The 15,847-nt window shown below is 37.8% G+C and overlaps 1 protein-coding gene across 7 annotated transcripts in view; it reads left to right on the plus strand.

Annotated features, from left to right (window-relative positions):
• Window positions 1-15,847, plus strand: part of ralgapa2 (Ral GTPase activating protein catalytic subunit alpha 2) — a 143,824-nt gene that overhangs the window by 707 nt on the left and 127,270 nt on the right. The window lies entirely within an intron of this gene.

Raw genomic sequence — 15,847 nt, forward strand, 5'->3', positions numbered from 1 at the left:
TATAACAGCAGATCTGACACAGTGATATATGTGTGAGTATACACAAAATATAACAGAACTGACATTGTGATATATGTGTGAGTATAAACAAAATAGCAACAGACCTGACATAGTGATATATGTGTATACACAGAATATATAACATCAGACCTGACACAGCGATATATGTGTGAGTATAAATAGCAACAGACCTGACATAGTGATATATGTGTGAGTATACAGTGATATATGTGTATACACAGAATATATAACAGCAAGTATACTATGTGTTAGTATACACAGAATATATAACAGACCTGACATAGTGATATATGTGTGAGTATACACAAAATAGCAACAAACCTGACATAGTGATATATTTGTGAGTATACACAGAATATATAGCAGCAGACCTGACACAGCGATATATGTGTGAGTATACAGTGATATATGTGTATACACAGAATATATAACAGCAAGTATACTATGTGTTAGTATACACAGAATATATAACAGACCTGACATAGTGATATATGTGTGAGTATACACAAAATAGCAACAAACCTGACATAGTGATATATTTGTGAGTATACACAGAATATATAACTGCAGACCTGACACAGCGATATATGTGTGAGTATTAGGGCTGTGCAAAAATATTGATACAGCTAACTATGGTGAAACATTTTCCCCCCGATAGTGTATCGATATTTCAATCTCTACTATCGATATTAACCATCGAAACGACCTTTTCTGTGGCTGCTGTAGTTTTCGCTGTCCAGTTACTTACTTACTACTTACTTCCTTACATTTATATAGCGCTTTTCTCGGTACTCAAAACGCTTTACATGTGAACGGGGGAATCTCCTCAACCACCACCAATGTGCAGCATCCACCTGGATGATACGACGGCAGCCATATTGCGCCAGAACGCCCACCACACACCAGCTTATTAGTGGAAAGGAGACAGAGTGATATAGCCAATTAGTATGAGGGATGATTAGTATACAGCCAATGTCTCAGAAGTTAGCGGGAGCGAGAACATGGCAGAAAATTTAAAAACATCTGCACTGCAGCTTTCAAAGCCAACGTGTGGAAGCACTTTGGCTTAAAAAAAGAATTTTTTTTATTCATCTCTATTTTTTACATCTTTGATTAAAAAAAAAAAAAGTATTGCAATGTATCGCAACATGCCATGTATTGTACAGTATCGCGATTCATTGTATCATGGGCCATGTATCGTGATATGCATCGTATCGTGAGGCCCTTGCCAATACCCAGACCTAGTGACAGATTATATAACAGCAAGCCTGACACAGCGATATATGTGTGAGTTTACAAAGAATATATAGCATCAGTAGTGACAGAATATTATGTTCGAATATCTATAGGTTGAAAATATCTATAACATATATACATTAATATTAAATACTATAACCGATTTTAAAGTGACACTGAGATGGGATCATTTATTTACATTGCATAATGTTTACCTGTTATGTAAGAACACATTTTCTTGTAATATGTTAGTTTTGTCTCGGTGCATGACTGCATGTTGAGTTGGTTGTGAAACACATGAATATTGTCGTGGGTTGTAGATAGTTATGACATTTATATTAATATTATGAGTTATGAGAAACGGGTGTAGTGTAAGAACATCATTATCAGATGTATGAGCCGCAACATTATCTTTCCATCATTCTTTCCATTTGGGTTTCAAACCCAAGTGTGCTCTTAAACATGACAGTTTTTTCATAGCTAAGTTCACCCACATATGATGTCCTAAAATCCTGTTGACTCAGTTGGTGATACCCAAATTTTTGTTTAGTATGCTGTTCAGTAGGTTTAGAAATACATGCAAAATCTGTTTACATAAGCCCATTTCACCCTTTAAACTGTACTGAGCAGCCTTTTAAATCTGGTATTTATTAAGAAGCGTATTTCAATAAGTCTCATAGAGTTCAGAGTTCATGTGAATAGTTTATCAGTGCTTTTCTTGCTGACTCATTTCTGGTTCAATGTCAAGAAAAGTAAGCAGAGGTCACAGGACACACAGTGGCCTGTCTGTGACTTCCTGGTGTTTTTGCTTGTCTGTGAGTTTGCAGCTAGATAAAGCAGGTGTGTTTGTCATGAGATGTTATTAGGATCTCCATGTACTCTCAACCGGCCGCAGTTTGACATGATGCAGTGTTTTCATAAAAGGAAAGAAGGATTTCCTCTCAAAGGCTGCTTCCTGTGTGGACAGGAAGTTTGGACGAGTGATAGAAGCTAGAAAGAAGGAAGATCTTATTTATTATTTCTCACAATTTCTGCTTGCGTTACCAGCTTTAAACTGATTTATAGCACTGCCTTTTTATTTGTTTATTGCTTTGGTTGCTTAATATTAAATGTGATTTTTACACCAGTTTGTTGAGTAATGGTCAAGTTAAGTTTAGTCAGTTGATGAATCATACACTGACAAACTTGCACAAGCTAAATTTGCACGCGTGTCATTTTGCCTAATGAAGAGCTGATGTTTTTATGCCGTTGGCCAAAATGCTTATGCCAGGAAAACCTTAATGTTGCAAATGGCTTAAATATTAATTTGCTTTAGTTAAAGTGTGTAATTTCACCATCACTAGCATACATCATCCCAGAGAGTATGTAACATAAGTCATGAACTGAAATACTGAAGTTCAGTTCAATGTTGGTCTTGAGGAAGCCATGTAAAATTTGGCTGACTTAGTTTTGTGTCCATCGGACATCGGATGTTTTTGAACTCTAAGCAATATATAGATGCATATAAATGGAATGTTGCTCATGGCAGGCAAAGTCTGTTGTTAAAGGCTTTAATAAAGGTGCTGCGTTGACTGTAGTGGCATAAGCCAAGCCACATATATATATGTGTGTGTATATATTAGGGCTGTGAAAAAAATCGCCTGTGATTTTCATGCGTGTTTCATCAGTAAAGCCGGATCTGTGATTAGAAGTAAATCGCCATCACCTGCTTTCAGATGAAGTGGCATTTACTACACAGAACCATAGTTCACAGAGAAGCTAGACAAAATCGCATAGATTATCGGAGTCGATTTTCCTCGATTATGAACACGATTTTGCCTAGCTTCTCTGTGAACTATGGCTCTGTGTAGTAAATGCCGCTCCATCTGAAAGCAGTTGATGGCGATTTACTACTAATCATGGAATTTGCTTTACTGATGAAACACGCATGAGAATTGCAAGTGTTTTTTTTGCACAGCCCTAGTGTATATCTATGTGTGTGTATGTGTACATACCGAAATGACCAATATATCGGCTTATTATCGGTATCGGCAAATAAAAGCAATTTCTCCCACTAACGGACATCAGCTGATTGTATAAAAACAACCTGCATCATCAAAAATGCATCAAAACCCATACAGTGTGATTATTTTAAACTGGGTTACAAAGATAGGCGTGCACCGATAAATGCTGATATACACATAATACGTGGCCGATAACTAGTGATGCACCGATGTATCGGCCGCCGATATTTATCGGCCGATTTTTGATGGATTTAAAACCATCAGCATATCGGCAATAGCACGAGAAAGACCGATACCGATTGTTTATTAATTAACTGCATAAAGAAATCCATTATATGTAAAAAATGTGTTAATGTCGTTAATAAACTAGCTAATAGACCAACTGTATAGTATTGTATACAAGTGTTTAATATCGGTATTGGCCAGAAGTTGTCTGTTTAAATCGGTATCGGCCCAAAAAATCCTATCGGTGCATCCCTACCGATAACTATTCTGAATCGCACTGCCGATATTATTCACAGCTATTTCATGTACTACGGCTTTTGATCAGTAAGTCCATACTCAAACTGAAATCACTGTTAGTTTGAGTCGTTTAAAACATGCATTTGAAAAAGCAACACTCGTAAAACATAATCATCATACATATTCTTTATTACCATGAAAATACCTGAAAAGGTTTGAAGAACAGCAATATAAATAAATCATTAATACATTTCCTAGAGCTGCGTGTCATAGCTGCATGTGTATGTTTTTTCATCTACAGCGCATATTGAGTTTCTGCACAAGAGCGCCCCCTGGCTTTTGGATGTAGCGGCATTTCACAGTAATTCATTGAGAAACATAGCAAGCATCATCGGCTTATATCGGTGCACCCCTAGACAATGACAATATAGTTGCAGTTTGTACAATCTGCACTTTTAGGATTTTATGACAAAAAAGCAAAACTATCAGTATTTATTGGTGTCATACAATGTAATTCTATATCGGTATCAGAACCAATTTTTTTTTATAATTGCATCCCTAATAATAGCCCTAAAATAAGCTAGTTGTCCCTCGCTTGGTGGTGCAGGAATTACCAACTTCACGTTTTTACTTTTATGTATTATATATTTGCAGTTAGTTCCTATTTGTTAGTCTGCATTTGTTGATGCCACACACTGATTACTATGTCAGACTGTGTATTGACGTTTTTGTGTTTTGTACTTTTTGATGTGTAAGAAGTGTGTTTTTAGCAGTAGCTCTGTTGTGGCTGCTCAGAGTCATAGGGCTGCTGTGTATGCAGTCAATGGTCATGCCTGGTTGAATTTGGTAATTACAGCAGCACCTGATCACACACAGTCTGTCTTTACCCCCTTCACCAGCCCCCACAGCCACTATCACTGCCACAGGACAACAGTCAACCCCACAGTCATAGGACGCACACACCGTACATTATGCTATTTGTCTAGATAGGGCTGTTTACATTTGATATGACACACTGACAGTCCATGTGTGTTTATTCCAGTAGGTATAGTCTAGGTAGTTATAAAGGTTTTATTCTGCATGGATTGTAAACTAATAGATTAACAACCTAAGATAGCATTTATTAGAAATAGGGAAAGTAATGCAAAAAATAGTATTTCAGTCTTTTGACGTCTTCCATGGCATATCTTGATATCTGTTTGTTTTCTCTGGCGTGATTTATAAAAGTTCTTGACCAACCACACAAATATTGCCAGCAAATAGATTTTGCATGTTTAAAGCAAGGGAAAATATTAGGGCTGTGTATCGCCAACAATTCCCCGATACGATACGTATCACGATACAAGGGTCCCGATACGATGCGCATCACCATACAAGACTATTTTGAATTACATTTTTGTTCAGAATTTAGTAACATTATTGTTATTATTATTATTATTATTTGTTTATTGTACATTGAATAAGCAGTGTTGTAACAGTTGTGTTTTTGCCATTCATTTATTAGCTATTAGAAATATTTAAAATCCCAGAGTTAGTCCTTAACTTATGTTTTTTTAAAAGCAGTTTTACAAAGATGGTGCCTTACTCTTGTCTCTCATTATTCTACATCTATGAATATATCTATAAAACATGCAGTCAGACTTAATACTATTTAATAGAAATCAGATTATTAATGTGACAGTTATAGTTTGAAGTAGCTCTGTATCTCTTCTCTAGACATACACTTTTCACATGCAAATCTTTGACGTGTTTCTTCTCAAATGCGTTAGTACTGTTTTATAAGAGCATGGCTAATAAAGCCCTTTGCAGTAGTATAGGCTAAGATATCTGTGCTTTCATACTGAACTCATTGACTTTAATGCGCGCGTGCGCGCGAGAGAGAGCGCAAGTACGCGGCTCACTATGCAGACATGTGCGCCAGCGAGACAGACATGAAAAGTGAAAGTATACCCCGCCACCTTTAACTCTGCGTACTCCGCGGGACACATGCGTCCTTTCCATATGGATCACGGATCAACAGCAATTCGTCACGTTACTTTCAAAAGTACATCTGAATCGATACGGAAGGTGCTGTATCGATGCGCGCATCGTCAGGCGTCCATGGCGATGTATCGTCGTATCGATATTTTGAACACAGCACTAGAAAATATATAAATATGTATCTAAACAGCAAATATGCATATTTTTGTTTGTGACTAATGAACACTGAAAACAATATTTAATCTTGATGAATAGTTCATAAACCTTTGCAGTCCCAATTTTCACTTGTGAGGCTGCCAAAGTGCAGGTAAAACCCTGAGTTTGTAGATAATAGGATGCTATAAGGGTACCTGTGTCTGTTTGCATGGTAAAGTAACTTGGTTCTTTGTACAAAACAAAAGCAATACATACATGTCAAGTCAGATTTGAACAGTGAAGGTTGTCAGATGTAATTTGCATACCCGGTCAACTCTCCAGAGAGCTTGACTTAAAGGGGACATATCATGAAAATCGGACTTTTCCATGTTTTCAAGTGCTATAATTGGGTCCACATCAACCTAGAAAATGTGAAAAAGCTCATCCCAGTAACTTTTGTTTTGGTTAACCATTCTCTGCAAGCATGTGAAAAAATAGGTCATTGACATTTGGCTCCCCTTGTGATGTCAGAAGGGGATAATACCACCACTTAATCTCCACTATCCAACCATGTCACTGCTATTTAGTGCAGAGATCAGCTCATTTGCATTTTAAAGGACACCCCCAAAACGGCACATTTTGCTCACACCTACAAAGTGGCAAATTTAACATGCTATAATTAATTATCTTTGGGGTATTTTGAGCTAAAACTTCACATACGTCCTCTGGGGACACCAAAGATTTATTTGACATTTTAAAAAAGTCTTATGAAATGTCCCCTTTAAAGCAAAAAAGATCTCTGTATCGGCAGGTAACCCATAACACAAGGCTTTTCAATTTTTATTGTTTTTAACATTTGGTTTTATTTAACTTTATTTGTATTATACAGTAATTGTCCTACCTTATGTGTTTGGATAAAACATTAACACTAGAAACTATGTTAGCTGTAAATGTTAATGTTTGGAGGATTTATGCTGTTGAAAATACTTTGATGTCTTATATAAAGATATAGTACCTGTGTCCTGACATCAGATTTTCAGGAAGCCGAAAGAAACTTATTTACATGAGTCCTGTATTTGCATGTAGGTTTGAATGACGCAAATCATCATCTGGTCTCTGTTCAGTTGGAGGTCACGTGGACCTTGAGCTGTACTATACAGAAATCCAAATAATTTCATACAACATGCATGTTAATTGTGATAAATGTCTATGACTTTTGATAAAAAGCTTAAAATAATAATTTGCAGCTTATTTTGTGGTTCTCAAAATTTTCGGCATGCGGCCCCCCTTGTGTAGGGTGCGTTTCTTTCAGCCTCTCGCCAAAAAATCTTAAACTTAAAATTTGAACTAAACAAAATATGAAATTATACAATGTAGTGTTAGTAGCTTTATTATCTGATGTTTAATTACACAGAATTTGGAGGATGCTTCGGAAGTTGCATAGCAATGGCAGTCAAAATCAAGATTTGAATAGTCAGGGAATGGATTATGGGCAGTCAGTGAGAATGGCGTCTCTCTTACTAATCTGTGTCGCAATGTCATATTTGGAAAACTTACTTGTTGTGAAGTTGATTTCAAACTTCAAATCCTTTTGAAAATCATCAGGTGTATTTTGAAAAGGAACGTTGTACAGGTTTGGTGACATTCAGAAGACTTAGGAGTTCCCATTTTGATGACAGTCATAATCATAATGAATTCCGTTTAGGGATTGGTATGCCAGAGGAATAGAGGGAGTGGAGTGCCCCTCCTGTTCCTGCTCAGCAGGCTGTAGTGCCACTCCTGTCCATTATTTCACACACATACTGTGATCAGGTGCATTTACTTGTATAATAGAGACTATTGTCAGCTCTGAGGCTTCAACACGAGAAAGATTAAATGTCAACTAGCATTAAGATTTACTTTGAGCTGAACAATGGCTCCTAAAGGTGACTAGCAGTAACTGTGCAAACAAATTTCATCTAGTTAAAACTGAGATATATTTTCATTTTCTTCTTTGCTATATAAATATATAAACATACAATATATCAAATGAAAGAACAGACCCACTGCTTTCAAAAAAAAAAAAGTTTCATCCTACCTTTATTACTTATAAAACATAGACGGAGTTCTTTCTCTTTCACATGAGGCGTTACTTCCGGGTTGTAAAAGTTGCGGTAGCGATATTGCGGAAAGACGGAAATTCTTGTCATTGCCAGGGAAGCGTTTTTTCTTAATTGACGAGATAACTCGTCAATGGCAGGGAAAGAGTTAAGATGTCTTCTGTTTTTATTATAATAATTTGTGCAATAAAAACATTAAACCTGCAGGTCATAGGCATAATAGATCTCAACATAGCCTACATGGTAAAGCCAATCATTGTACATCCACATCAGAAGTTGATATTGTAGTAGTTGCCTTCTAAGCTAAAATAGCTGTAAGCAATCTTGTAAAACGTCACATTGTGGGAACTTGCTGAGGGCAAGAAATATATGTTATAAAATTAGAGAGACCCTTCTCTTGATAATTTGGCACAGGTGGTCAAAAAGGATGCATTTGGAATCTATATATTAACTCTTTCCTCGCCAGCATTACAAAACAAAGAGTTGCCAGCCAGCGCCAGCATTTTTCATGATTTTTAATGATTTCAGTTTTATGTCTTCCAGAAAATGTTCTTTAAATATATCAGGGTTCCCGCGGGGTCTTAAAAAGTCTTAAAAAGTCTAAAATTCAGAATGTTAAATTTAAGGCCTTAAAAAGTCTTAAAAACACCCAGATTTTTATCCCAGGTCTTAAATTTAATTTACCCAAGTCTTAAATTTCTTACCTCTGTTAATTCCCGAAAAGCGTTGTCCGCAGAATATAAAATAGTAATTTAAAACGCTGAAGAACTAACTTAATCAGTGGCGGAGGCAGAAAGTGTATGATGGTGGGTCTCTAAAAAGAAACGTTCCGCACTTTGTCATAATCCACGCAAATCGTGCCATAAGCTATATTTCAGGTGTTGTGATCTGACTGTGGTTTTGGCGAGAAACAATCCTTAACTTTAGTTTTGTATAAGCAAAAATCTTTTTCGGGTTAATTTATAAGCCCGTGGCTTACCTGAGCATTTGCCAGGTTCTGAAACATAGAGGACACAGAAGCGAACAAAAATCAATGCTGCTTTATTAAAAATCAACTTAAACAGTCGGGCCGTCGAGTCACGAGCCACCAACAGCGTGTCAACTTTAGTGTTACACAGTTTTATATTTTAGACTTTAATATTGCTCTCTGCTGCAATGCACTCGAACCAAACGCCCTTTCCCTTCAGCTCTTCACATACATCAGCGATTGGCAGACGGAAAACAAGAAAGTACCGTAATAAACCATATATTTCCAAAAAGTGCAATTGTCTTCTTTCAGGTACAATTCATACTTTTTGATTGCGCAAATGCTTCGGGAGTTACGGTTAAATGAACAGCGGTAGAATCAGAGCCCTTTCGCATAGGCAGGCTGCTGCATACGGCATCGCCTGGTTTATTTAAGTTAACTGAGCATTACATTCGCAAGTCATAAGCATATTACAACAATTAACGATTAAGTAAGGGATAATGTAGAGGCAGCCGGTAGTTATCGGGAAATAAGCCCCGACAGTGTGATCAGGACCCGACGCGAAGCGGAGGGTCTTGTATCACACTGAAGGGGCTTATTTCCCGATAACTACCGGCTGACTCTACATTATCCCGCTTATTACACGGCTACTTGTCACATAAGAAAAAAAACTGGACATGAATATGAATTTGAAACATTTTATTGGCATTTTTTTTTAAATTAACATTTTTTATCCTTCCGCGAAACTTTGCACAGATGCATAAAATGATCGTAATACCTTATTAAGATCCTCTGCTTCATACTTGTCTGTCTCCATTTTTTTTCTCTTTTAGCCAGTCTTTGAGAAGTTTTAATGCCCATTCTGTATTTTTGTGTGTGTTTGGCTTCGTAGCTGTCATGCTCTATTTTGTCAAGTTCAGTCTCAGTAAGCTCTCTGTGTCTTGTCGTGGTTGTCCAGTGTTTGTCACAAGATGGCGCCAAACAAACAGTAATCTTTATTGGCGCGGAGCGATCTTACTCGTAAAAGTAGTACCGGCTATGCGTTATTATTTTGGAGCGGTTATTATTCGAAAAGAACGAACCTGCAAATGTCTCAACTGACCAATCAGAATCAAGCATTCCAGAGAGCCGTGTAATAACTAAGAATAATAAGCAATGTTTTAAAGTTAATTTCAAAGTTAATATTCTGAAATAAGACAGTCTTTATGACGTATCCATCTTAGAAATGCGACCCTTCGGAGGCTTCAGCCTTCGGATTGAGAAACGGTCTTAGTGAATAACGTAAGCAACACATATCAAACAGCCTTTTAATGGTAAATTTCATTTTCTTAATGAAATTAAGTGACTTCCTGCTTCGCTACTGTTCGGACGCTTTTACTTGCGCTCTGTGCTTTGCGCTTTTTCTTTTTCGCTTTTATCTTTTGATTCAACTACCAGCAGTTCAGCACAGTGCTCAAACTAAACAATTGGGCACTCACACTAAAACTACAAATTCCTGGAACTATATTGATATTTGGAACATTCAACAATCTTGGGGAATTTGTCAAAGCGGTCTACCAGTCTGCTATTGCCGGCAGCTGACAATCCTAAAACAGGACAACACAGCTGCCCACACTCAAACAGAAGAAAAGAAGAAAGAATGCCTTCTTCTGGATCTAAATCCACCTGCTGCTCAAATTGCCACAGACTTTTACAAAAGATTGCAGTTCTCGAAACAAAGTTACTTGTGGCGCTGCCGACCCTGCCAGAACATACAGCGGAGCTTCATCGTGGTCCTTCTCAACATAAAGCTGGTGAGTCCTGTGAACCTAATGCTTTTAAACAGGTCATAGTGAGCTCAGAGAAACCTAAAGAAATTGAGGACACAAACCAATGGCATAAACAGGGTGCGAGACCCAAAAGTGCTCAAGACATTAGACTGTCACGAGTGTCACAAATTGCTGCATTAGCATTATCTACCCCAGATATGGGTACAACTCAAGTAGCCAATATTGGTATTCTACCACCCCCTGTACGGCTTGAAAATAGATTTGAAGCACTAATGAGTTTGGGTGAAGAATCCCCAAATGTTAATGGACACAGATCACTTCAGCCAGTAGCTTACAGAGCTAACAGACGCTTAACATCATATAGGCAGCGGCGCTCCGCTCAGACAGCAGCCGAGCCAAACATGCTGATAGTGGGTGACAATATTATCAGAAACTTTGAAAGCAAGGCTACCCGTACATACTGTTTTCCTCGGGCAACGGTTTCTGATGTTAACAAGGAACTTTGCAACATTCTGATGAAACATAAGTCTGTCAGTCGGATTGTCATACATGTGGGAAAGAATGATATTCGAAAAGAGCAGTCTGAGCTCCTTAAGGGGGATTTCAATGAACTTTTTGAAACACTTACAAGACTGAAAGTTCAATTTTTCATCAGTGGACCTCTTCCAGCCCGAGGAACAAATATGTTTTCTCGTCTACTAAGCTTAAATTCATGGCTGCAAAAAACCTGCACCATGAGAGGACTGAATTACATTGACAACTTCAATATCTTCTGGAGTCAAAGGCAACTTTTTAACACAGATGGTATCCACCCAAACAAACTAGGTGCTAGGTTGCTTAAAGACAATATCTTTTTCTCCATGCATCATCCATCAGCTGAGTGTGCCAGTCCACTACTGAACAGCGGAAATGACCACAGGATTTTACACCAGCACCTGGATGGACATTCAGATGACAAGGATAAAACTCTGCAGTCACAACTACTGTTCACAGACACAGCTCAGGCTGAGCCCTGCCCACAGACCTCGCTACAGCTGGATTGTGAATCAACACCCAAGGACGTTTCTGTTGATAATGACCAGAGGAATGATAACACTCCCTCCCAGCCTTCAGGAACACCAGAATCACAGCTGATGTCGTCACACTCTCTCTCCCTCTCTCCAACATCACCACTTCTGGGCTTTTCAGAGAAAATGGAGAAACTGGTATCTGCTGGAACAAAGCTCTCCCACTCTATTGCTGCGAGTCCCCAAATATCAACCAAGAAACGGCGGGCTCCTCAACCACAAAAGCCTTCGGGCCCAGCCCGCCCTCCCCCTCCATCTCAGAGAGCACTCCGACCTCTGCCTCAACGTCAGGGATCACACCAGCCCTCATCTGCAAACAGCACTGGTAACTGATGTGTGTTGGGTTCCCGCTACGTCAGCAGTAACAATCATAAATATTTTAAGAACAAGCGGGTGCCCGATGTCCCTTTAGCTTTCCCTATCTCTGTCCTGACATGTGATAGAAAGATGAAGGCCGTCTCCAGCCGCACAGCAATTCTATCTAATCTACTGCCTATTATACGTCATTCTGAGATTGATACAGTTCCAAAACCAATTACTGTTAAGTTAGCACTTCTGAACATCCGTTCACTAAAGAACAAATCCTTTTTAGTTAATGATCTTATCACCACTAACAACCTGGACTTTATGTTTCTAAATGAAACTTGGTTAGATGACAGCTGCAGTGCTACAGTCCTCAATGAATCAGCCCCACCCAACTTTACCTTTATAAGTGTATGTAGAGCTGTTAGAAGGGGTGGAGGAATAGCTGCTTTATTCAAAGATGCCTTTCAATGCAAGCAAGTGTTACTTGGTGATTACCAGTCTTTTGAATATTTGTGTATTGCTCTAAAAGGTACACCACGCATTCTGTTTACAATTATTTATAGACCTCCCAAATACACCTCAGCATTTGTTGATGAATTCACAGAACTTTTGTCAACAATTTCCTCTGAATTTGATTATTTTGTTATTGCTGGAGATTTCAATATTCATATAGACAATTCAGAAAACAATACTGCGATTGAACTGTTAAATGTTTTAAACACTTTTGATCTGACCCAGCACGTGCAAGGTCCTACACACAATCGGGGACACACTCTTGATCTGCTCATTAGCAAGGGTCTAAACATTTCATCCACTGTAATCAAGGATGAAGCGCTATCTGACCATTTCTGTGTTTACTTTGATTTATTGATCTGTCCTGCCACTGATGCTAGATCTGTCTATATCAAAAAAAGGCTCATTAATGAGAACACCAGTGAGGTATTTATGAATGCTATGTCAATGTTGCCAAACATATCCGCAGACTCTGTTGATGTTCTCCTTGAAAACTTTAACATAAAAGTTAAAGATGCTATTGATGATATAGCTCCAGTAAAGGTCAGGATGATCACTGGCAGACGTAAAGCACCCTGGAGAAACACAACAGCAGTACAGCACATGAAAAGAACATGCAGAAAAGCTGAACGTATGTGGCGTAAAACAAAACTTGAAGTACATTATAGCATCTATAAGGACAGTCTTCGTGCTTTCAATGTAGAACTAGGCACAGCTAGACAGACCTTCTTCTCCAATATTATAAATAACAACATAAACCACACTCGCACTCTTTTTGCTACTGTAGAGAGACTAACAAACCCCCCAAATCAAGTTCCTAGTGAAATGCTCTCTGACAACAAATGCAATGAGTTTGCTAAGTTTTTCTCTGAGAAGATCAATAATATCAGAATGGCAATCAATACGACCTCAAATTGTACTGTGGTCAGTCAGATACCATTGCAACAACCTCAGAAATTAGCCATTCTCTCAGAATTTGACATAATTGATATAAAAACCTTGGAAGAAACAGTACAACATCTTAAAGCATCAACTTGCAGCCTTGACACTCTCCCCACATCTTTTCTCAAAAAGGTGCTTAACTGCTTAGAAACTGACCTCTTAAAAATAGTAAACACCTCTCTGATCACAGGCACTTTTCCAGAGTCATTAAAAACAGCAGTTGTTAAGCCTCTCCTAAAAAAGAGTAACCTAGACAAAACCATACTTAGCAACTACAGACCTATCTCAAACCTTCCGTTTATAAGCAAGATCATTGAAAAGTTTGTCTTCAATCAGCTGAACAAATTCTTAAACTCAAATGGCTATCTGGACAACTTTCAATCTGGTTTCCGTCAGCATCACAGCACAGAGACAGTGCTCATAAAGATAATAAATGATATTCGCTTAAACTCTGATTCAGGTAAAATATCAGTGCTGGTGCTACTAGATCTTAGTGCTGCCTTTGACACAGTAGATCACACCATACTCTTACATAGACTGGAAAACTGGGTAGGGCTCTCTGGGATGGTTCTCAAATGGTTTAAAACATACCTACAAGGAAGAGGTTACTATGTGAACATAGGTAACCATAAATCTGAGTGGACATCCATGACATGTGGAGTCCCACAGGGTTCAATTCTTGCACCGCTTCTGTTTAATTTGTATATGCTCCCACTTGGTCAAATAATGAAAAAGAACCAAATTGCTTACCACAGCTATGCAGATGACACCCAAATATACTTAGCCCTGTCACCCAATGACTACAGCCCCATTGACTCTCTATGTAAATGCATTGATGAAATTAACTGTTGGATGCGTCAAAACTTCCTCCAGTTAAACAAAGACAAAACCGAAGTCATTGTATTTGGAAATAAAGATGAAACTCTCAAAGTTAACACATACCTTCACTCTAGGGGTCTAAAGACACAAAATAAAGTCAGAAATCTTGGTGTAATTTTAGAGTCTGACCTTAATTTCAGTAGTCACGTGAAAGCGATAAGCAAATCAGCTTACTACCATCTCAGAAATATTGCCAGAATTAGATGTTTTGTCTCAAGACAGGACTTAGAGAAACTTGTTCATGCTTTCATCACCAGCAGGGTGGATTACTGCAATGGACTCCTTACTGGGATCCCCAAAAAGACCATTAGACAGCTGCAGCTCATACAGAACGCTGCTGCCAGAATTCTGACCAGAACCAAAAAATCTGAGCACATCACTCCAGTCCTCAGGTCCTTACACTGGCTTCCTGTTACATTTAGAATAGACTTTAAAGCATTGTTACTCGTTTATAAATCACTTCATGGCTTAGGACCCAAATACATGACAGATATGCTAACTGAATATAAACCTAACAGATTACTCAGATCATTAGGATCAGGTCAGTTAGAAATACCAAGGGTTCACTCAAAACAAGGTGCGTCAGCATTTAGCTTTTATGCCACCTCTAGCTGGAATCAGCTTCCAGAAGAGATCAGATGTGCTTCAACAGTAAACACTTTTAAATCTAGACTAAAAACACATCTGTTTAACTCTGCATTTACTGAATGAGCACTGTGCTGCTTCACACTGACTGCACCTTTAACTCAAGTCACTTTTACTCCAGTTTTATTCTTTTTAACATTTTAAACTGTTTTATTAAAATCACATTTATTTTCTTTAATTGTTATTTTAAATTCTCATGTATCTTTGTCTTTATTGTGATCTTATCGTGTAAATCTTATTTTTACATTTTCTTTTTCTTTTTTATATATTGTTTTCTCATTTCTGTGTAAAGCACTTTGAATGACCTTTGTGTATGAAATGTGCTATACAAATAAACTTGCCTTGCCTTGCCTTGCCTTGCCTTGCCTTGCCTTAATGCAGATAAATCCGTTATTGTGTAATTAGAGAGGCTATTAAACCTGATGGCGGTATATAGTGCATATTTATGCATAAAACGTATGGGTGGAGTGTTTTTTAGCTCTGTGATTCTGTATTCAATTAAATGCAATACATTAATTTATTAATAACTTTTAATAAAATGCATATATTAATGCTTTAAGGGATTAATAATAATTGAAAATGATCTTTTGTCCTATGTATATTTATAAACAGGCACAAGATATATACACAGCACACAGTCAGTTGTACATTAAACATTATGGGGTGGTTTCCTGGGCAGGGATTAGCTTAAACCAGGACTAGGCCTTAGTTTAATTATGACACATAACTAGTTTTAATAAACATGCCTTACTAAAACCATTACTTGTGTGCATTTTGATGTATTTTAAGATATGTCAGTGCAAATTGTTTTCAAGTTTGGAAA

Source organism: Paramisgurnus dabryanus, chromosome 17, assembly GCF_030506205.2.
Source record: "Paramisgurnus dabryanus chromosome 17, PD_genome_1.1, whole genome shotgun sequence".
Lineage (NCBI taxonomy): Eukaryota > Metazoa > Chordata > Actinopteri > Cypriniformes > Cobitidae > Paramisgurnus > Paramisgurnus dabryanus.